Source organism: Saccostrea cucullata, unplaced genomic scaffold, assembly GCF_032062105.1.
Source record: "Saccostrea cucullata isolate Sc308-1 unplaced genomic scaffold, CSIRO_AGI_Scuc_v1 ctg185, whole genome shotgun sequence".
Classification (NCBI taxonomy): domain Eukaryota; kingdom Metazoa; phylum Mollusca; class Bivalvia; order Ostreida; family Ostreidae; genus Saccostrea; species Saccostrea cuccullata.
In genome coordinates this window covers 224037-248542 of record NW_026926219.1, presented here as the reverse complement: position 1 = coordinate 248542, position 24506 = coordinate 224037, and the positions used below count along the sequence as shown (strand labels likewise).

Below are 24506 nucleotides of genomic sequence, written 5' to 3'. Positions count from 1 at the left end.
ATATAAATTTCATCCATCAATAGATGATATTTGCAAATTAGGTCAATATAGCAACCATAGAAATAATAAAATCCTGTTTTGTGAAGATTTTGTTTAAATTCCGTACAATTAACTTGTTTGTCAGCAGCTTTCTCGAGTTTAACATTTATTGAAATATATTTATTTTATGTACCGGGTCTTACTAGTATTAAATTGAGTTGCAGAATTTTAAGTTAGGTCGCACCGCATTCGAACATACAAGTAAGAAAAAGAAATCTCATTCATAATCTACTACATGTAATTAAAAACCAATTAAATAACATAAGATAAATTAATTATTGATAGGAGGAATGCCCTAATACACCTTTAAATTAGTATTTTATAAGAAATTATAAGGACCCGGGAATTCGTTATGGGGGAAAATCTTAGAACATACCGTGAATAACAAAATCTTACGCTGAAAAATCAACAGTTCTAAATGAAATGTTCAGCGCCCTCACATTTGAATCGTGAACTGCCAAAAAATTGGGGTAACTTACCTTTCTTTCTAAATTCATTCCTTTTAAGGTTAAGCCAGTTGGTTAGAGAATCCATGCCTCTTGGCCTGCTCAGGTTACAGCAGAGGAAAGAGTATCCAACAAGAAAAATAGAGCAGTTCGGCAACAGTAAATTATTTAGGCATTGCTCTGTTTTTAGATCCCCAAAATAAGCATGTAAATATTTCCCCCGAGAGAATCGGTATACTGTAGGAGATCTCTGTTATTGACTTTTGTCGAGAGTAGGACTTAGTCCAAGAAGTGAAGTTTCTCTTGGCCTAATAAAATAAATTCCTCCGCCCCGCTGTTGAGGATAGATATAAAACAATAAGGGGAATTAAATATTCATGACGGGCTGCAGAAAACCACTTACAGCCATACAAGGTCTTGTGTGAATCATTCAGAAGTGCAGTTAGGGGTTCCGTCGGTTACTATTTGTGCTGTCTCATAAAAGTAAAGCCAAGGGAAAAAGAAGTAGGTTGTTGCATGGAACGTCTAGAATGGATCTATAGAGTGGAGCACTAGGCAGAGACCAACAGGGTTAGCGTTCTATGCCCAACTTTTACAAGGACATCATCCAATTTCTTTTCTTTACCTACTAAATCAATTTTTGTGCTTTAGGTGAATTGCTCATTTCCTGTTTTATTTTCTGTTGTTTAATTAGTTAATAAATTGTCATATAAATAAATATAATAATAGCTGAAACATTCTTTACAATTTATCTGTGTACCCACTAGCCTGGAGCCAAAACATGCTTATCGACTGCACTTTTTAAAAAAAGAGACACACAGGTGATTGAACCAAAATCACCAATTGAAAATATTTCTTCCAATACTGGTATTATGGTAACACTTAAATAGGGATCTATTTGTATGCCCCGTAATCGAATATGTGGGGGGGTTTATTTGTTGTCTTGTCCGTCTTTCTCTCTGTCTGTTTGTCCGCAAAACTTTGACCTTGCTCATAACTTTTGAGTGGGTGGGCCTGTGGGGCTATGGCTTTCACAATTTACAGGTGTATTCCTTGTGATAAGACCTTTCTTTGGATATCAAAAAAATTTGACCTTGGAGTTTGACCCATTATTACAAAAAATTATCATACTTTAACCTTGGTCTTACATTTTGAACCGTTAGTTACAGGGCTTTCATACTTCATACATATGTGTATTTATTGTGACAAGACCTTTCAGTGGGTATACATATTTTTGACCTTGATTTTAGAATTTGACCCACTTTTTTGAGACTTTTAACCTTGGCAATAGCTTTTGAACAGTTTAAACTAGGGCTTTCATATTTCAAAGGTGTATTCCTTTTGGTACCAACGACCTTGACCTTTGGAGTTTGACGTGCATTTGAGAAAATTCAACCCTCACCATAAGCTGCAAGGGCATCAGTGTTTCACAAACACATCTTATCTAAAACCAGAATTCTGTAAATGTAAATCTTTACACGCGCATGTACCATTTTTCTTGTTGTTAACATGTGAGACGGAAAACAAAGTTGCATTACTACATCAAAGAAGAGGCCCAGGGGTCACACTGCTCACCTGAGTAGCTCTGGCCATGTTGTTCTTCACCAGAGTTCCCCCTTGTAACACCTATTGAGACCCCACCCTATCCCCAGGGGTCATGATTTGAACAATTTATAATTTGCACTACTCCAGAATACCTCCACTTATGTTTCAGCTTTTCTAGCCCCATGGATGTTGAGGAGAAGTTTTTAAAGATTTTCCAGATATATTTTAATGTTAAACTTGGATTCCCTATTGTGACCCCGCCCTATCCCCGAGGGTCATGATTTGAAGAATTCAGAATCTGCACTAACCCAGGATGCTTCCAAATAAATTTCAGCTGTTCTGTTCCGAGGTTATAGAGACGATTTTGAATGACCATCACCCTATTTTTGTATAATCTTCATTATCTCTCCAATTTTCAAAATTTATACTCTTTTTTTCGAAAGGATGCTTGGTACCAATTTTGGTTATAGTTGGCCTAGTGGTTCTTGAGAAGAAGTTGAAAATGTGAAAAGTTTACAGACGGAAGGACAGACAATGGATGATCAGAAAAGCGTTTGACGTCTTTAGCAACAACCTTCAACAGTTAACTGACAAACGCCAACCAAAGTTGTATTATTCTTCAGCTTTGGCCTTAAGATGGTAACCGCTTTTGTAGACATTAGCCCTAATTTATAAAACAAAGGAAAAGAATGAACAAAAATATTGATGTTTTATGCCAAAAAGGAAACATTCTATTAACCATGAAAATGAACCGAGAAAGAATTAATACTAGTGCAATATTAGTGTCAGTATCATTTATTCTTGGGGAGATTCGTTTTGTCAATTTTATAAAGATTGAATAAATATCTTGAAAAATTCATAAGTCGTACGAAAATAAGATCACTAGAAAATTATCTCCCTTGATCTGAATAAAATTTTATCAAATGAAATAACTGAAAATTTACACATGATGCATTTTCGACAAATCAAAGAAGAGAGGAAGTGCTTCGTCCAAACACATTAAAACACCTGCTATCTTCCAAGACGGTAATGAAATAATCATGATTTTTTTTTTGGTCAAATTGTGAAAATGATTGATTTTGTTGTGTATTTACAATTTTGCTTGCCAGATATACCTTTTTTAAATTAGTTTCTCGCAATATTTATTCTTTGGTATCCATGGAAATAACATTGTAGTCCTTAACAGACAATTTCAGCTGATATTACCTGGTACTATTAGCAACGTATACCCATTAAAGAAACAATAGTGTAATCCAATGGAGGCTGGTCAAATAGCTCAAAAAATCCAATAATCAAGAGAGCTTAAAATTGCTCGCCAAATGTGTTATCTGTGATCATATAAGTATCGGGATATAGCAGTCATGCAGCTATAGATGCATGAAATCCCATTGAATGTTAGTAAGCGCTGTCTTAGGCTCTAGGCGTTGTTTCGGTTCATATCGGGATCTAGGATTACCTCGGCTCTCGGCGCTGTATTGGTAACTATCGGAGGATTACGTTGTATCGGTAACTATTTCGGACTCAGGGATTACCATGTGTGTATGCGCTGTTTCGGTAGCTATCGGACTATAGGGTGTCTCGGCGCTGCGTAGGTTACAACCGGGCGCTATGATTGCTTCGGCTTGCAAACTTCTCGCTCTTATTGTCTTAATAGACCGTCACAACATCCTAATCAATATGGCGACTCGGGAGATCGCAGAATTTGATTTGTCATTTAATCAAGTCTACCATATGCCAAATTCGTGTCATAAAATCGATGCTTTATACCCTTTAAATCTGTGACTTTCTCAAGAGAAGATCAAGCCAGGCCTAAATCCATCGCTCTCTAACGAAAATGACAGACTTTGTCTCCCAAAGTGTTATTTGATAAATGGCTATTTTGAATTGGAATCGTATGATTTACTATCTTGTAATGCAAATAGCTGAACACTAGTTTTTTTCTTGAATATCAGCCAAATTCAATAGGGCACCGAGGAGCGTAGGGGATAAATTTCTACTGAAGTACATTTGAGCTCCAACTGTCGGCTACTACACAGAAATCACTTATGTTAATTTCACATCGCTTTCACTCAGAAGAAAAAATATTTAAAAAGCCACCGGATCTTTTCATATGTACTAGTAAAGCGTGGTGCAAGAAGCCTTGGTGCTTGACATCTCTCTTTGCAACTTATAGAATCAATAAAAAGTGTACCCATTTTTGTAGTGACTTTTCTTTTAGCTAAAGAACTGTTTTAACAACTAGCCTTGCACATAAAAAAAGATTTGGAAGTTTTTTCAATCCCAGAAAAATATAATATTGTAAAAAGATATATAATAATTATAGAGGTGTAGCTCGACGGATTTTTCCGTTATTTCACGATCATGACAATGAGCACACGGCAGGTGTGACCGGTCAGCAGAGGATACTCACTCCTCCATGGCACCTGATCCCACCTCTGATGTTTCGGAGGTCCGTGTTTGCTCTGCTCCTATTTTGTATTGTTTTATGGACTTTGATATTGAATACTGTTCGTTATCTCAATATCCTTCTGAAAAAAAAATAGGATGGACGACCAGAGAACTACAGTGCCACCTATGGGCAGCACAGTAGGTCCATCCTATTTCTTCTGACCAGCGAGGTACAGATCTGCAGCTAATACAAGATCTGAAAGAATTTAAAAGTAATGAAGTCTTGAGCTTTAAAAGAGTCCTGGTATATGTAGGTAACTATCTAGTACAATCACATTCTAAAACAAATGAAACAAAACTGCGTCATTTTCTCCTTTACTTAGTGAGTGCATACGTCAGTCTTTTGTGACGAAACAGAGATTTCATACAACTCTCTAAGAGGCTTAAAAATACGTCAATCAGAGATGGGTATATTACGTACAGCTGTCAACTTGGATCTCTCAGTAACATCTCCTACGCTATGACTGGTTGTGATGTATAAGACACTTTTATTGTCTTCTCTCATTTTCAGCGTCAGCTTTCTTACTAGTATTAAAATTCATTGACACGTTTTGCCCGTTAAGCGGGCACCTTCCTAGCCAATGGGGGAGTAGTATTCACAGCAGCATCTTAGGACGGTCAGAATGCTGGTAGATTTTGTTTGATCAGCGGTTTCTATTGATTGGCCCCCAAGGTTCTGCTAAGTCATTAAGTTGTCTTATTAACTGCAGAAGGAAACAAAATAGAGAACTCTAGCACACATCGAGTTTTTGACGCCACCCAGAAGTGGTTGTACAGATGAAATGAGAAAAAAAATTCGCAATAATAGAAATTGGTCCAATAGAAGTGTTTCCAATAAAACAAGACCATAAACAGAATTCCTTAATAAATCGTCTTTTACATGAAATCGGGGAAGTGGAATTAAGGTTATAGAACAATAGTACGAAAAAAAACTCTTAAAAGTAAATAAAATTAAGTATTAAGTATCGTTGTTTCTTTGGGTTTGCTAAAATAAAGGGATCTAAAATAGTGTCTCCCTATTTGGGGGTCAGGAGTTGACAACCTTGAAACATCAGTCGGTAAAAAACTTATCATTAAATTATCCGAATGCTGAGGAAATTCAATAAATACGACTCACTATAGTTTAGGAATGGCTAACAAAGGGGATCGGTTTGACACGGGACTATAGAGTGAAAATGTATTATGAAGATTTTACACGAAGTTTGTTCAAAATTGCCACCGGTCTTAAAATGACTCAGGTCAGCGTTGAGGACCCTGGGCCTCCTATACTTTTGTTTTATTAGAATCACAGAGAGATATAGCGCACCAGGCAGAGAGTCGAATTTTGTGACAAGTCCCACAGCACACTCAGATTTCTAAAAGAAACGTCTATGAAACTACGCAAGAGAAAGATGTGGCCCATGTCAAACCAAAATCAATATAGAAACAGTTTAATGTTGATAATTATACCCCATGGAAAAAGTATCCATCAAGTCCGAGAATTTTATCTGTGTGAAAACCGTCACATAAAGTTAAGTTTTTTTTTCATACAATATGTGATAAAGCTTCGTTTCGATTAATAGTTCACGTCGAAGTTGTTGTGCAAAGCAAGTACAAATTAAACGCAATGCAGATTGGGCTTTCGGACGGCCTTTTTAGTGCTTTTGTCAAACTATGACGCTTTTTTTTTTTTTAGAATTGAATTCACCGTACAAAATACACTTCTGTATACTTACATGTAAGATGTAGGCTCATAATATACTACTAAAGTATAACGTTTTTAGTAAACTTTGATATAATAACCAATTTCGTCAACTAACGTCCAATTTCTACATTTTACATATTCCTGCCGTTAGTTTAACACTATTAAGTGTGACTTATTTAAGATTTTTTTTCTGTCGAAGGATTAAATTCCTTATGACTTAAATGGAAAGCTCGGGTCAGATGAAATATTTTACTCTCGTCGAGAAAATTAGATCTTTCCAGTGACAATTTAGTAACCATGCATTCAGTGACAGTATTGAACTGTGGCAGATAGGCTTCTATTATCTTTCAGTCACAATTCAGCTACATTTCAAAGGCATTCAACTTACGTCTTTTCCATTCTTTCACTGGCCTTCCCGTACTAAACCGTTGACTATTAAATTATCTTCCGTTGGTCCTCCGAGAACCTTGCAGTGGTAATTCATTGCTGCGTGAATTTTGGGTACCTTTTTATTAACTATTCAGTAACTTTATACGTATCTTTCAGGCCAACAGGAAGAGCAAACAAACGTACATTTCAAGTTTCTTTGCAGGCTGTTCTACCAAAAAGAAATCCCGACTGGCCAAATTACGGGAAAAGAAACCTTTAGCGTTGATATTAAGGGGCACAAGGGTAATGCAGCTATGAAATATATGGATTGATTGATTGTATATTGTTTAACGGCCCTCTCATGAATTTTCACACATATGGAGACGCCACCACTTGCTGGTGGAGAGCTGCAAATTGCCCCCCGCTTGAAAAGTGGGGGGTATTAATTTGGGTTTGTCCGTCCGTCCGTCTGTCCGTCTGTCCGTCCGTCCGTTTTTCTGTCTGTAACGCTTTCGTTTCCACACGATATCTCGAGAACCCTTTGAGCTTTTGCAATGAAATTTAGCATAGCAACTCCCTATGGACTAAAGAAGACCCCTATTGATTTTGAGGTCAAAAGGTGAAAGGTCAAGGTCATAAATAAGCAAATTCTCTCTGTTAAAACACTTTCGTTTCCACACGATATCTCAAGAACCATTTGAGCTATTGCAATGAAATTTTACATAACAACTCCCTGTGGCCTAATGAAGACCCCTATTGATTTTGAGGTCAAAAGGTCAAAGTTCAAGGTCGTAAATTTATACATTCTGTCTGTATGTAAAACTATCATTTCCGGGCGATATTTCAAGAAGATTTTGAGCTTATGCAATGTAATTTTATACCAAAACTCCTAGGACGTCTCTCGCCCCTCTCAAAGTACCCTGCCCCGTTTGTTTTATTAGTATTTATAGTATTACATGTCGCTATTTTTAGCGCAGGGGCATGAGGAGAGTTATTGCGTATAAAACAGGTTCTCGGCGGACATTATGTTCTTATTACATCTATTAGAACTGTTTAATAAAGGCTAAATAAATCAAACACCATGGATTGTGTAAAATTTTGAGAATACCGAACATGAAAACATGAATATATACATGTATGTGACTTCAATTCTGCATATACTTCGCAGCGCGTAAAGCGATTCCGTGGTCTAGTGGTTATGTCTCTCGCTTCAAATGTGAGAGGTACCGGGATCGAATCTCGGTCGATCCTTTCTTTTTTTCTTTTTTTTTTTTTCAAATACTTCTTTTTTTTACTAAATGATAGTATTCAGCATGTGAAATGAAAAATTTATGAGGTTATAAAATCATCATTACAGTGTGATAAACATTCCATATAAAAAAAATCTTCTATACACATAATAAAGAATAAGCAATCAAATCTTTATATGCATATTGACATACATGTATTTTATTTGCTTCAGTATACATGTATACATTTAATAATTCTACAAATTCAGTCAGGGGGAGCCGACTTTTTCCCTAAGCGGGGGACACGAATTCTCTGAATTATTTTGTTCTATACTCGGCACTCGGGGCCATTTAGCAGGGAGGGATCTTTTTCGTACCAGCACCTACTGCGACAGGGGACCTCGGTTTATACGATCTCATCCGAAGGACCGGTCTCCGCGTCCCACAGTGGGATTCGAACCCGTGACGTAAGGATTGACTCCTTACTTCGCGACACTAGAGCAGACGCTCTAACTACTGCGCCACGGGGGCAACTGAAATATATGGAGATAACGAACAGTATTCAAGCTCAAGATTCAATTAAACAATACAAAATTGGAGCAGAGCAAACAAAGACCTCCAAAACATCATGGGTGTGATCAGGTGCCATGATAGAGTGAGCATCCCCTGTCGTCCGGTCAAACCTGCCACGTGCTCCTTGTCATGATCGTGAAATAAAGGGGGGGGGGAATCCAACAATTCAGTGTAAATATATACATAATGGTCTAACAATTACTATGAAAAAGGACAATCAGCATAGGTCGTAATGATAAATTTAATTTTCTGACAAGGTCATTGCATCGACAATAAAACTTACGAAAGAATTTTATGTTCTGTTGCATGAAAAACATAGCTTTATATCATTTCATGATAATTCAATAGTCTTATTTTCTAATGCTCAAAACCCACAGTTTTATATCATATTATGATTATTCGTGGGCATTTACATTTTGCTTTTTGCTTCATGTCATTTTAACAATATTTATACATGCAAAGCAATCTCATAGTGGTAATCATTTGTATGAAAATTAATGGGTTTTTCTGAAGCATGCTGTTCTCGGTCAAGAGCCTACGTCTGGAAATTGCATGTCTGATTGTGAGAGTTGTTATAATTAATCTATTATTGATTTAACCAGTTGTGGAAATTAAAACAAAAAATGAAAAACATAAAGATCATGAGATTGAGAAGTAGATAACAAGTAGACAACAATAGGAACTGATATCTGTAGATTCTTGAAGTATTAGATAACATTTTGAGCCCTCACGGGAGAGCCAGACGAGAGTTTTTTAAACAGACAAAATTAAGGTTGTACAGTAGCATCTCCTACAGGGTACTTTTTATGTGATGCGCTGTAGATATACGCAGTAAGCTCTATAATCTCTCTCCCCTGATGACTACAATTTAAATCTAATTCAAATTATTCCTCCGCGGGAGTAAAGTGGCAGCGGCTGATAATGATGTGATGTACCAGAGATTACCAGACGCAGCTACACGCCGCAGGTTCTCCGCCGCTACAGGTGGGACGCCTTATGTAAATTGTTTTAATGTATAATTTACATATCCTGCCATGGTGTGCTGATAAATATTATCAAACAATCGGTTTTAAAAAATTGAATCCCAAGAGTTCTGAAGATCGTAGAGGGCTATCATGTCTTAAGTGATCACTGACGTAATTTGAACAGGGAATTGGTTCGTTTTAAGTCTTCGAAGTTCACAAAATTCATCTTACGAAAGATAAGCATGAAAACAAAGAATATAGAGAGTAAATGCAGAAATTTCTTATTCACTACGTTACATTTAACCCATTTAAATTCAAAGTTATGAAGAATTAAGAAACACAAACATCCGGTAAATGGCATAATCCAAAAGACACATCAACATTATTGATTTTAACGTGTAACATTGATCAAATACCATTTTCAAAAGATAAATAGAGTCAAATCAACTTTTTAAAATAGTTTCAGCCAAACTGAAGAATTTGCATTACCAACACGTGTTCACCAACAACCTCCTACATAAATCACACATTAACCTCGTTATTCTGATAAATGGTGCAATCTTGACATCTAATGCACCAAAATGCATCTTCCGCCTTTGAAAAAACATCTTACAAGAAAAGCATATGTTGACTTAACACCTCTCAAATGACTTCACCAAAAACAAAACAACAATGATGAGCATGTAAACATAACAACATTATAAACCGCAAGATATGAGGGTCATTGCAGTGCTGCTGGGCAAATCTTGGGGGTAGCTGAGTAAATAAACACGATATGGTTTCAATTTTCTGGCTGGAGGTGCATCAATGCACGTGCATTTTTGCATTAAGGTCGCGTGGATTGAGAAGGTGTTAATATCCGCCGTCTGCTTCTAATCAGCGCCTCCAATAATTACATGAGATATCAACTCATAATATTGTATGTAGGAAAAATGTCTGATCCAGATAAACTACCGACTTTTACATTGCATTAATTGCTAACTTTTTACCTTACATTTTCCTAGAGAACATTTAACTCTATTACTCAATATTTTCTTACGTTTATTCAGAGATCGTCAAAGACAAAAGATCGTACCAATTAAGTGCCATTTTTATTTCGTTCCTCTAGACTTCTGACCGAGAAACTCCATTAAACGATGCATTTTTCCATTTCTTTTACAGCTCATTAAGACAAAAGTCATGCATAAATTTTCGATATTCGATTTCCCTCAATCGATAGCTTGTTAACAAGCATGCCAAATGAAGGACTGTCCAGGGAAAATCACAGGGGGTTAGTAATCGTCCAATGTTGATCCGAGAGTAAAGACACACGCAAGTAACTGCTTCATGATATTCAATGCGTCATATTCTTATTTTGAAATTAAAAACTGTTACTTAAATTTCTCCAGTCATAATGGCAGTGGAAGGCTTAATAAATCAAAAATAGAACAGATGACTATATGAAATTAATATGTAAAATTCTAAAACAAAAAGTTAACAGATCTCGGGTAAAAACCTAAAACTTACTTTTCTCTTTGTTGAAAAGAAGGTGTTTCCTGAGCGGAGGAAACAGTCGGTAAATGATCATGCGAAACATGCGTCCACTTTTGCTAGGACCTGTATCTCCACACATAAGAACTTAACAGAATTTATCAATGGATGTTCCAGTTATTCCATAGTCATTTCAGCAACAGGTAGTTCCAAAAACTGGCGACCTTTGGATCACAGGAATTCCCAACACGACAAACGCGGTTAATCAGAAATATGACTAGATACAATTCTTATTTTATGCTTTTTTTCTTAATCAATAGTATGGGACGCACTGTTTGCAGACTTCTTCATTTTCGTGGCATTCGGAATTCAGCCAATAACTTTCAAATTATGAAACAGAAACGTCACACGGAAGGGGATCCAAGAGGAAAGGGCGGGAAATAAATCGAGAAATTCCAAGACACCGAAAGCTCTCAGAAAGTGGTTGCTTCAAACCGTACAAAAGAACTCTAGATGCTACGCTCCAAGTCTTGAGGCGAACTGGGCTTTGTGAGGAGATCGCATGCAAGGCTGTGATGATCTGATATAATTCGCTTATGTTTCGCCAAATCCTAGCGAAAGTCCATACGATAGTATATGTAGGAATACATGAACGGTAAACAGTTGATCGAGTCCAGTAGGGGCTACAAAACGATCATCAGACTTAATTAAGCCTTATTATTTCCTAGGCTATCTTTTATTGGGAATGAATATTTAATTAATTCCGTATTCATACACGGTATAGAACACTAAAATGTGTTCTAGCAAGGTCCCTGTACACAATCGCCTTTCTGTCTATGATTAAAATGTGTCTAATTATCTAATAGAATCAAGCCATCTCTCCTTGACCTTACTCTACCTTCTACAAGCCCCGCGCATACGTAAAAAAATATTCTTGATATCAAATAATACTTCCTTGGAAAACGTAATCCTCTTCAAGAACAAACCAATAATTATTTTATATCGATAATTACAAAAGTGTAATTTTACAAAAATATTTAAGGCATAAAATCTTTTTGCTTTTATGAAATCAAGAAACAAGATTGCCAGCCAACCAAAGAATTAGGGAGTGGCTTAATTGCTAAGACTTCCATTTAACTCTTATCAGACTTGGCTGAATTGTAATAAATTAAGCATATACAACCAAAACCGTAGAAATCTCTAAAGAAAAAGATTACAAAAACGAGACAACATTCTTGTATTCTATCGAATCATGGTTCATCAGTATTCGGGTTATTCATGTACACTGTGTGAATAGCTCATAAAAATCAATGATCGTAATTGTCTGGACATCACACATTATGGATATATAACGAAGGAAACATCCCCAAAACCTCAGGCACAGAAACACGCTGTCATTATTGTCAAATCTGACAAAGGAATGGCATTTCTCATGCAGTGAACGTTAACTTTAAAAATTTGATTGGGTTCGTCAAAAGACGACACGCATTGGCTTTGAAGGATTAAGTAATACTCTATATCTAAAATGCAGCCATGTGGCGCAGTGCTTAAAGCGTCTGCTCTACAGTCGCAAAGTAAGGAGTTGATCCTAACGTCGCGGGTTCGAATCCCACTGTGGGACGTGGAGACCGTATAAACCGAAGACCAAGTAGACCAGTAGGTGCTGGCACAAAAAAAGACACATCACTGCTCAATGACCGTAAGTGCCGAGTACAGGACAAAATGCAGCTTTCCACCGGCAAGTGGTGGCGTCTCCATACGAGTGAAATATTCTCGGGATGGACGTTAAACAACATAAAATCAATCAATCTTTGTTACAAGCTACTGTTTTAAAATAAAATAAAAAAAAAATCACTCTCGTGATCCTTTTCAAAATTATTACTGTACTTTTGTTTAAAATGAATTTTTAATGTTTCTGCTCTTTAATTTTAAATCCCCGATAGAATTCCATGTTTCTATTTCGTTGGATGATGACATATATTTCTGAGACCTGGGGCAAGTTTTACAAAAGAACGTAGGAATAGAACCAAATTTCAATCTGCTCGTAACTTCCTATTATACTTTGATTTGAAAATTGTTTTAATCTTTTTAAAAAGACTTTAACATGCTATTTTTATGCCAACTATTTTAAACAGAATCATTAGAACCATTTCCAGCATAGTTTGGACTTTCAGTAAGGCGTGGCATTCTTGTATAATTAGCTTCTGAAATTTACACATCTTTCCTTCACTGTTGAAATATACATGGGATAGAAATTCGGGCAAATAATTAGCTTCTGAAATTTACCCAGCTTTCCTTCACTGTTGAAATATACATGGCATAGAAATTCGGGCAAATGACAATTAGTGTATAGAATAACCAATTACATGTACATTGTTTCTTCCTGCAAAGAGGTGGAGCTCAAGTCGTCTCATCGTTGTCAACAACAATTTAAAGTTACTGATGTAAGTAATTTCTTAACCAATGAGAATCTATTCGCCATTTGACAGGCGGTAAACATGTAGCGCCGAGAATGCCACGCCTTACTGAAAGTCAAAACTAAGCTGGAAATGTTTCTAATTTTGCAAAATTTTAGTCAACTTAAGTTTTTAGGTCCTAGTCTTAAGTTATTTTGTAAAACAGCCCCATGACTTTAACAACCATAGTAAATCAGCCACCTCGTCCTAACATCTAGTTCCCGCGGACAAAGCATGTTAACAACATTGAGTTCTACAAGACAGTGGTAATCCAACTTATACCAATAGCCCCTTTCTCAGAAAGAAATTCTTTAAAACCATATGAAAGTTGAAATGAATATTAAACATTTTAAATAATATTTGAATATTTATATATGCCTAACAATCAAAATGAATTTGAATTAAATGTACCATACAAATACAGGAATCCAAAACTTCATTAAAATTCTAACAAATAAACACAGCGGGTCCCAGCAAATATTCTACCAAGCCTCTTCCTTTAATAACATCTCACTAAGATATTTACAACTCCTACAGTTTCCTGGATAACTGTACAACAGTATTATTTTTGAAAAGTAATGTAAAACAGTGTACGGGGGTAATTAAAAACTTTACTATACGGGCTATACGAAACGAAGTCCAGTCTTTTGATATCATAGTCAACTAGTGAATACCTAATTACATAGAATTATCCAATGGTCCCGGGCACATGTTACCGTTGGACGGCAACGTGTTGACTCAGAACCCTTGGCATTGCGAGGATGTTTCAAACGTAGCTGGAAGGTTACGGGGATATGATAGTTACAATCTCTGTAACTCAGTGCAATTTGAAAGATATTAAAGTGAGCACGGGTAAAAGCTCTTTTTTAAAATACTGTAAATGTATTATATTTGGCGTGTACGATATTTGGCGGAAATTGAATTTTCAACAAGTTGGCGTAGATTTGATTAAGCGCTTTTTGAATGTAAGTTACACAAACCTTTACACACAAAGCATTTAGCGATGTACTTGATTTAGCGAAGGCTACTTTCCGCAAAAGGCACTAAAAATAATACACAGCCAAATGTGATACGTTTACAGTAGTCCATTTTGGAAATCTTAATTTTTTTTTACAAAGATTTACGAATTCATTATTGGCCTCAGTTCGATTTTATAAAGGCATGCCAGATGCAAAATAAATTAGTTTTTAATCTATGCCTGTAAAAATATACGTAATACATGTATGTCAATGATGTTTTGTGCTGGGTCATTTTGCTACCAAGAGATGGTTCAGGTATAACTTTATACAAATGGAATGACTATATTCCTACTATTCTGTGGCCCAGACGATCCCATCACCCCCTAGCTCCATGCCAGTAATCAACCCTATATATGGAGAGGGCTTATATAGGCTATGCCTGCTGCCCAATCCATTTATATATTTTACATAATAAAATATGTTCAAATCAAATCAACCCTATATCAAACCGAGAAGAATGTCTCGAGGAAATTTTTGGCAAACAAACACCACCTTTATAAAACAGGGGTAGCGGATGAGGGCAGTGAGTCACTTGCTTTTCCTTTTTATAGGTTAGTCTGTAAGACAAATTGATGAGTGTCGTACCTCGAGAAAGCCAGATTTTCAAAACATTTTAATATTTTTTGATACAGTTTATATTTAAAAAGTGGGGTTGGGCGACTTCTTGTAATAGTTTTCGGTAGCGGCTCAATTAAATCAATGCTAAAGAAAGAGTGTAGAATTCTAAAATTAAAGAGATATTTTGATTAACCTCTTTAGCTCACCTGAGCAAGTGATTTTTGTGATCACATTCTGTCCGGCGTTCCCGTCTGTCTGTAAACTTTTCACATTTTCGACTTCTTCTCCAGAACAACTGGACTAATTTCAATCAAACTTGCCACAAAGCATCCTTGGGTAAAGGGGATTTAAAATTGTTCAACTGAACCGCCATGCCCTCGAGCTCTTTTAAGGAGAGATAATTGAGAAATGGTGAAAATTAGGTGGCATGTTTTAAAATCCCTTTTTCGAGAACCATTGGGTCAGAAAACATAAAACTTAAGTGGAAGTATCCCCAGATAGTGTAGATTCAAGTGTGTTTAAATCATGACCCCGGGAGTAGGGCAGGGCCACCATATACGATCAAAGTTTTACATAGGAATATACAGGAAAAATCTTTAAAAATCTTCTCATGAACAAAAAAGCCATAATTGATCATATTTTGTAAGGAAGAATCCTCAAGTAGTGTAGATTCAAAATTTCAAATCACGACCACCGGAGATTGGTTGGGGCCAAAATAAAAGTTCAAACTTAAAGGGGAAAAACCCACAAGTCGGGACCACTTATACAGTTAGGCTTTTTAAACAGTGTTTGAGTTTGCTTTTTTCTGTCCACAGTGCTCGGATGAGCGATGTGACCTATGGGCCTGTCTTTGAATATTTGTATTTGGATAATGGAAAATTTAAATTCGACAATCATTACGTATATTTTGACTGTCCATTGAGCATAAAGCTCAAAACTCTAAATTTGTTGTAACGTGAATTTTGGGTATTAGAACCATTTCCAGGTAAGTTTGGACTTTAAGTAAGGCGTGGCATTCTCGGCGCTACGTAATAAGCGTCTGTGAAATGGCGAAGAGATTCTCGTTGGTTAAGAAATTAATAACATCAGGAATTTTAAATTGTTTTTGACAACGATGAGACGACTTAAGCTCCACCTCTTTGCCTGAGGAGACAATGTTATTGGTTATTCGATACACTAATTGGCATTTGCCCGAATTTCTGTCCCATGTATATTTCAACAGTGAAGGAAAGATGTGTAAATTTCAGAAGCTAATTATGTAACGTCGAGAATGCCACGCCTTACTGAAAGTTCAAGCTAATGTGGAAATTGTTCTATTTTTCATTTGAAAAAGATACTGCAGTAGTTGTAAGAGTCGTACAATGATCGTTTTGATCTCTTCTCTCAGTATTCACTACTGCATCAGTATTTTGATATCAATACAACACTTACAGTTCAATTACACGAGGAAGTTGTTCTTTAAAAGCTGGGCATTTTCCTTCTAATCGATTGACAACCGTAAGAAATCCGAGAAAAACGGTCATAAAATATATCAAGCTGCCCTTTGGGATTAGCTCAACAGGAGATAACGTATAAATTCGGGAAACGTGGAAAAAACGAATTAATGTGGAGTTCTTATTTAAATCCTTCATTTATTTACAGACAAGATACAAAGTTAATATCATAACTCATAGGAACCGCAAAAAAGTAGAAATACACCGTAATAAGACGAGCCTGACACGTGGGGAGGAAATCCACTTAAATCTTTCTCGTTTTTTGAATTGTAAATTTTCTTTGGACAATCATAGAGAACAACACCGAAGAAAGAGTTGAACTGCAGAGAGCATCACGATCATTTTACCGTGGAGGGCATCACGATCAATGACGGCGGATCTGTAGTGTTATGTTCATTAAAAATTGCAACAAGATTATTCACTTACACAACACTCGAGGAAAAAAACTGGAGAGTACTCTTCAAGGTCGTGTTATTGTTTATCGATGTTTACTGTAGTTTTACTGTTGGGTGAAATAAAGTACCAGTCTGTAACACCTTAAAGTATTATTCCTATATTAGTATAGATCAATTTCAAACAAGACCACTTTAGCCGAAGCACGCTATTTTAAGTAAATAGACCTGCCGTCAACAAACAAGAACCTCAGATTAACTTTATTGTTTCTACAGAGAACATGAAATATTAAGATAACAGAAAGTAATCCAGCTCAAAAGTCCACTGAACAATACAAACGGGGAACAGAGCAAACACGGGCCTCTAAAAACATCAAACGTGGGATCAGGTGACATGGAGGAGTAATAATCCCACAAACCCATCGTGTGCTCTTTGCCTTTATAATATACAACCTTCCAAATGTGAAATTACTCACAAACCAACAAAAGCGTCTTGCAAATCCCCTTTAGTAAGCAAACAATGTATTCATTCCAAAAATTAGCCTAACAGAAATTGCCTTGGGTTTTTTTTTTTGAAGTACAAGATTGGCATACATGTAATGCTCTAACCACCGTGCAGTTCGAATCTTTCCTCACTTGAACACGTCTGAGACATTTTGGATCGAAGTTACGAATGCAATCATTTTAAATTTGATAGTATTAGTAGGTTGTTTTACGTCCCATTCGAGAATATTTCACTCACCATACACCGTGAAAGGCTTCAAACTTTGACCTTTACTCGGCACTGACGGCCTATAGCTGTGAGGGATCTTCATCATGCCAACATCTACCGTGACACAGGGCCTCGGTTTTTAGGGCCTTATCTGAAGGACCCGCAACTTTCACTTCCAGGTAAATGAAATATATACAGTGGACCCTCATTTATCCGGACGCTTTGGTTCCCAGTCAATTTGTCCGGATATGTGAAGCATCCGGATATCTGAATCACCAGTTAAACAAGACAGAATAACAATTTCAAATTTCGTTCCGATGAAAAATCGTCCGGATACTGAAGCATCCGGATATCTGGCGTCCGGATATCTGAAGGTCCACTGTACATTGTTTAAAAATGACGAAAGTAAACTGAACCAAAGTGTCATTACTGATAACATAAGAAAATTGCCTTTTGAAGAGTTATTTGCTCTTGGGGAAAAAGAAACTAAGTTCAATTTTGTCAAAACATCTGTGGTTGATGAAGGATATGGAGATAAAGAACAGTATTCAATATCAAAGTCCATAAACAATACAAAATAGGAGAAGAGCAAACACGGACCTCCAAAACATCAGAGGTGGGATCAGGATCATCAGGTGCCATGGAGGAGCGAGCATCCCCTGCAAATTTGCAAATTCCACCAAGAGATTTGCATGAACTTTAATTACTTATAACGAAATCTTAATAAAACATGCCCTGCAATAGACTTCAATGTAAAACTTAAGTTGCAATTAATTGGAGAATAATCAAATTTTTAATAGTACTTTGGCGGATTACTTTATTTGATAACACCCATTCAAACTGCTTCCATGATGAATAGTATCGAGAGATTCATTTACTTGTAATTAGTGCAATACAATGGAACAATTGAAAAAGGCTGCTCAAAACAGAGTACGATGGAGGACTGTTGCTAAGGCCCCATGTTCCAACACGAACCATACATAAATGAATAGTCGTTTTACATTGAATACCTTAAAATGAAGAGAAAAAAGTTTTGTATTTCATACGTTTCATGAATAAACTTGCTTAATGTAATTAAAGCGGTTTTGTTTTTATTCGGTTTCTAAATCCAAAGCTTTGCAGTCGTTATCCCCCATGCTTACACATATGCACCCACAAAACACAAGTAAAGGGAAAAACTGCCCATTAGTAAAGTATGCTTTACATGCTGGCAAGAAGAAACAAATATAACTGGGTTCGCCTATTGCACAGTCGTCGTTAATTAGGAACGTATGGATTTTCTGCAATTTGAAAACTTATTTTTAATCTGGTTTGTTAAAAACGTTACGGGCACCTGTCAAAACCGACATGCCATGAGGAGTGAATGCTGTGATAAATGTTATACCACACAGACGTACAGACGGGGCACGAGAAAACCATAAATAGGGAACAGTTAGAAAACAGCGGGTTCTTCTGAACTATATATCTCCAAAAAATGTTTCCTAGCAAGTTAGCAAATAGTTGGCTAATTACACGAAAAGCCCATAGGCCTTCGTAGTCACCCGAGTTTAACGACTCTCCCCACTAATTCCCATCTTCGCCTCACCCGGGACTTCAGTGGACTTATACGAAATGAATTATAAGATTCCTTCATTGGATTTATCATTATACTAAAAAGAAAGTGTTTTCTACATGTTTTAAACTAAAGCAGACTTTTAAGAGGCATAAATATAAGTGTAGCTTCAAAATATTATGAAAAGTCTTCCGTATACGATTGCGCCTAATTCCTGGACATACCAATGTAACTGTGTAAACATAAAACAAGTCTGTGTGACCGACTTAGCATCATCCTTAACGATCCTAATCCCCGGATCCGGAGGGAACGCATTTTACAACAGATGTCTAGGAGTCATTTGCAAAGATATAAATAAATGCACTTTTCAGTAGCAGACTATTTTACCGCCATAGCGAAGCGGAACCTTGGACCCAGGGGACAAGCATTACATTAAAATGCAGACTCCATGAATTTCATTAATTGATAGAGGGTCTTGAATAAAAAACTTTTGAAAAGTGCATTCATTTTAACATCTGCAGTTGTGATCCATCCTCTCCGATCCAAGCTTTACAGGTACACGTAGCACTGAAACCTTCGTCCCTAAATACTCCACTTTAGAAACCGAAGCAATTGGTTCACTTATAGCAATGTTTGTAGCAAAGGTGATTTTAAAAAATTTACTAACACAAACCCCGTTGAACCATGAGTAATTTTTATGGATCAGAAAGAGGTTTAAGATTTTGAACGGATTAAATTTTCCTTTTTTAATTAATCTCCCCCACTTGAGCATCTGTGTACCAACATCCAGCTCATTGTGTGCATATCTGTCAATGGTCTGTATTAGCATCTTCTCAATTCCTAAATGTAGAGCCATCATCTACACCTGATAAATCGATTCAGTTTTTGCCAGACTTAAATTGTTCTCTATACACAAAGTCAGCGGATCGACCTTTCTACAATGAGCAGTAATGAGTTATCGAACTTTCATCGTATTCTTTTTTTGGTCTTTAATTAAACAGTCGTGGGTAGATAATTTTTCGCGCTCCTGCGTTGACATTTTATAAAAAGGTAATAGGGTTTGATTTGTAAACATAAATGTCAATCTGATACTCCCATGCATGTAATCCTACCCGGCTATAGACAATCTATATCATTAGAGCCTGTATTTTACATTCCGGACTTCATTAGAAATTGAACACTGGATCGTAAATGCCAAAAGTCCCTTCTGTTACATATTTCACGGCTAACAAGCTTTGGGTTATGGATACAGATTTCCCTGCATCATCACGAACACTGAATTTTGTCACACCACACTTCTGCTAAAACCAAAACATGTTCTCGTTCTCTCTCTAGTATCTTAACATGAGAATGGTTGTAGTCATATACATATGGAATTCGTAAAATATTAACTGTAAACAAGATTGTTGACATCATTGTTTCATCAACTTTAAAAAAAAAATTCAACAGATTTAATTTCCTTGTTTCAGAAATTTTTTGCCAAGGGAAAAAAGTTGACATTCTTACACCTTCACATCTTGACCTTGATATTGTATATATTACATGTATCTTGGTCTAGGATGCGGTTTCACTTTAATTCATTTATTATCTGAGAGAACCATATTAAGGGTACAAATAATTATATACATATTTTCCAACAAATTATAAGCAATTGGAAGAAAACAGGCAACATGATATATTTGTGGGGTACTAGTACATGGAATATATGCATGGAGATAATGAACAGTATTCAATCTCAATGTCAATTAAACAATACAAAATTTGAGCAGAGCGAATGCTTATTAATATTTGTCTTCAAATTTAAATTGAAGTCAGAAATTCAGCTTCTTGTATTATTCTTTTGCAAACTTTAGCTAGAACAATTATAATTTGATTTTTGTATACACTGTGATCTTGAAATCATATATAAAACGACCTTGACACAGGATCAAGGTCAACAACTGTCACAAAATACCTTTGTAGTTTGAATCTATTCCAGAAACTCGTTAAATTCCGGGTCCGGGTTTTTAGTACGATACTATCCCCTGCCACCTTTACCTCCGGGAAAATACTAACTCGGACCCCGTGAAATTCGGACAATTCAAAAAGGTTTCTTGACTTACTAAATACTGAATTTTCTACTACAAAGTAAATAAAAGTAAGTTAGAAATGTGAAGATGTATTTTTTCAGTTTTGTTTTGCATGTTAATCAAAAGACATGCATTAGGATGGTATCAATTCTATAGAAAAAGATTCACGATGTTCTGTCTCAGACTTTGATTGCAAATATTGTACTATCATTGCTCTAAAACAAATGAAACCGATTTTTTTTTTAAATTTCAAAATAATAAAACCAGTCCCAAATGCATTGCTTCTGTTCATACGGTTTCCTTTTATTGTAACTTCTCACTGGTTAACTGATTAACAAGCAGGTGACCTGATTTTTATTTAATCAAGCAGATTGTTTCCCAGTCAAAAGACAGTATAATTATAGGATATCGGGTCAGGAGAAAGTATGCTGTAATACAAACGGAACTACTCAGCTGTCATCGAGTGGTTGGAAGATTATTCCAGCCTTCATTAGCGATTATCATCTAACAAGATTATTACTATTCAATTAGAAAAAGAAAACCTGAATTCTTGGTCTATATGGCTCACGTCAGTGATGTTATAAACTTACCGACTGTTGGAATATGGAGATAACAAACAGTATTCAAGCTCAAATGTCTATTCAAATAAAACAAATAAGAGCCAGAGCAAACACGGACTTCTAAACAAACAGAGGTGGGACCAGGTGCCATGGAGGAGTGAGCATCCCCTGCTGACCGGTCATACCCGCTCCCTGTCATTATCGAGAGAAAGGGAAAGGGGATTTTAGTTGCTGACAAAGTCATTATATAAATCGTGGAATTTGTAAAATGGTGTTTAACAAGTCTACTTATATTTTTGTTTCTTCAATTTGTTTGTAAATAACTTGCCCCGTCTTAGAATTTGCCCGTAAGTAGAACATAATCGTACTAAAAAGGAAAGTTGACGATTGAAAAGTAAGCCATCATGAAGTTCTGTTGTTAAGTTAACATTAACGTTCTTTTTAAGTAAATTATCAAAATATGATAGATGCACTATAATAAACAAAGTCCAAAAGACAAGACAAAAACAGCAGTGTGGTTATTCTATAAATTTTATCATTTTTTCATGACAATTGTCGCTATATGACAATTCCTTTCAAAATTCTGAACTTGGTAACTGGTTGCCAAATTTGGTACAAAACAAGTTTTTTTCCGGAAGAATTCTAGTAACGCTGCACTTAAAAAAATTGAGAATATTAAATAAACACACCATAAACCTTTTTTAAAAGTGAAAACAATGTTTTAACGAACATTCAGCTTTGTCAAATACACACAATGCCCGACACGATAATGACGTAAGAGAACATTTAGAGAGATCATTGGTTAATGTGTCTTTTTTTGCTATATCGACTATTGCACAGTGCAACAACATCCTCAGAGCATTCTGCGTAATTTGTTGGAAATTAAAATCCTGTCCAACATATCCCCGTTTGATATTTATAGTAACTTTCTACATGTCTCGACGACGAAATGTCTGTCTTTTCTACACGACACTAAACACAAAGCTTTGTCATCAGGAAAATGAGAACTAGGAGCCATTCCACTTAATCAAAATTTTTATCTTCAGTCTTGCACTTACTGAATTTATCGCAAACAATTATAATGCTGTACTGCAATACCCAATGGGTTGACAGTAATTAAAAAGTTTTAGTCCCCCAAAAAATAACATAAACTTCCCGACAATTATATTGCAAAGTAAATCACAAAATAAAAGCTCATGAAGTATTCAAATTACTAAGAAATGGATTAAGAAAAAATAATTATTTCAGGTATAGGCTGAACTACGTATAGCTACTTTAATTTCAATAATAAACAAGAAAATTATCATAACTATATATTTTTTTAACTCATAATTTTTACGTATAACGAACCTAAAAAAGAAAACATACCAAAAATATTTTGGTATGAGTTTAACTTGTAATTTTTACTAAAAAACCAATCTAAAACAGATTTCAGAAGGGTTAGGAAATGAATATGATGAGATGCATGAGATGGTTTATATGTAACAGATAAGCAGACAGATAACACAACACCCTTTAGTCAGTTATACATGTACATATAGTAGAAAAGTTATAATCTTTCCTGAAAATCTTAGGTTTTTTGCAAAATGTTCCGTACATGAACTCAGAAAGGTGATGAATGAATGTTTATTATGATTACTCTTGATGCGATTATTAAAAGCACTGGATTTATTATCTAATCAATAGCTGTAGAGAATCAAGATACAGAGGCATGCAGAGTATGTAATGTCTTACCTTGAAGAGTCGCAAGTATGAAAGAAACAAAACAAGCAATCAATATAAAGACATATATAAAGTTCAAACATACTCAGTAAAAATTATATTTCCTTAAAACATTATTAATTAAATGAATATACTTAAATCTCTTTTTGAATTTATGATCAATTCAAAACAAATTGGTTTCGATTTTTGTCTGTCTGTTTGTCTCAAAATCTAGAAGTGATCATTTCTCTCTGAACCCTTTTGAGAAGAGGTTCAATTTTAACTATAGGTACATGTTTAATATTGAGTTCGCTGATCTCTTGCTGTAAAATTAAACAGTGAAGCTGACCAAAGTATTATTTTTAAAATCTTAAATGTCAAAGTCACTAGGAAAATCAAATGTGAATTGTATTTGGGCCATGCTTTTTCAAACAGTGGATTAAAATATTTTCAATTTGAAGTACCTGAACTATGTCCTCAATTTTAAGGTCAAAAGTCAATGTGATAATAAAATCATTCTAGACTATAACCTCGAAACGCTTCTTTAGAATGAATTAAAACCTGTGTTGTTGCTGGTGACATCAAGATATGATGTGATCTTGAGTTAAGGTTATAATAAGCCGAAGAGAAACGTTATACAGGTCACAAGTTACATTGTCCGCAGAAACTTTAACCTTAACCTTGTTTTGAATGGGTTGGCTATGACTTTCATATTTCAGAGGTATATTCTTTGTGAAAAGACCTTTATTTTGATTAGATCAAATTTTACTTCTTGGCCTTTACTTTGACCTTCAAGTTTGACCCACTTCAACCTTGTCCATAACCTTTTGAACCCTTCATATTTCAGAGGTGTTTTTCTTGTGAGAAGACCTTCCTTATGGTACATCAATTTTGATCTTATGACCTTGGGATTTAACTTGCATTTGAGAAATTTCAATCCTGGCCAAAAGCTGCCGTACGGGGGCATCAGTGTTTCACAAACACAACTTGTACTTTTAGTATCTGGTGTCTATAAGATTGGCACATACAGCCTTTGAAAATTAATTTAGAATTTGATATTCGATTTACTTTTTTATGCCCCCGTTAACAAAGATTCGAGGGTATATACTTTTTGTCGTGTCCATCCATCTGTCTCCCTGTTTGTCTGTTTATCCACAAAAACTTTAACCTTGCCCATAACTTTTGATTTAGCAGAGCTATGACTTTCATATTTTACATGTGTATTC

General features: G+C 35.7%; 1 protein-coding gene across 1 annotated transcript in view; it reads right to left on the bottom strand.

Annotated features, from left to right (window-relative positions):
• The window catches only part of LOC134271150 (Kv channel-interacting protein 4-like), a 119334-nt gene that overhangs the window by 18653 nt on the left and 76175 nt on the right, over window positions 1-24506 (bottom strand). The window lies entirely within an intron of this gene.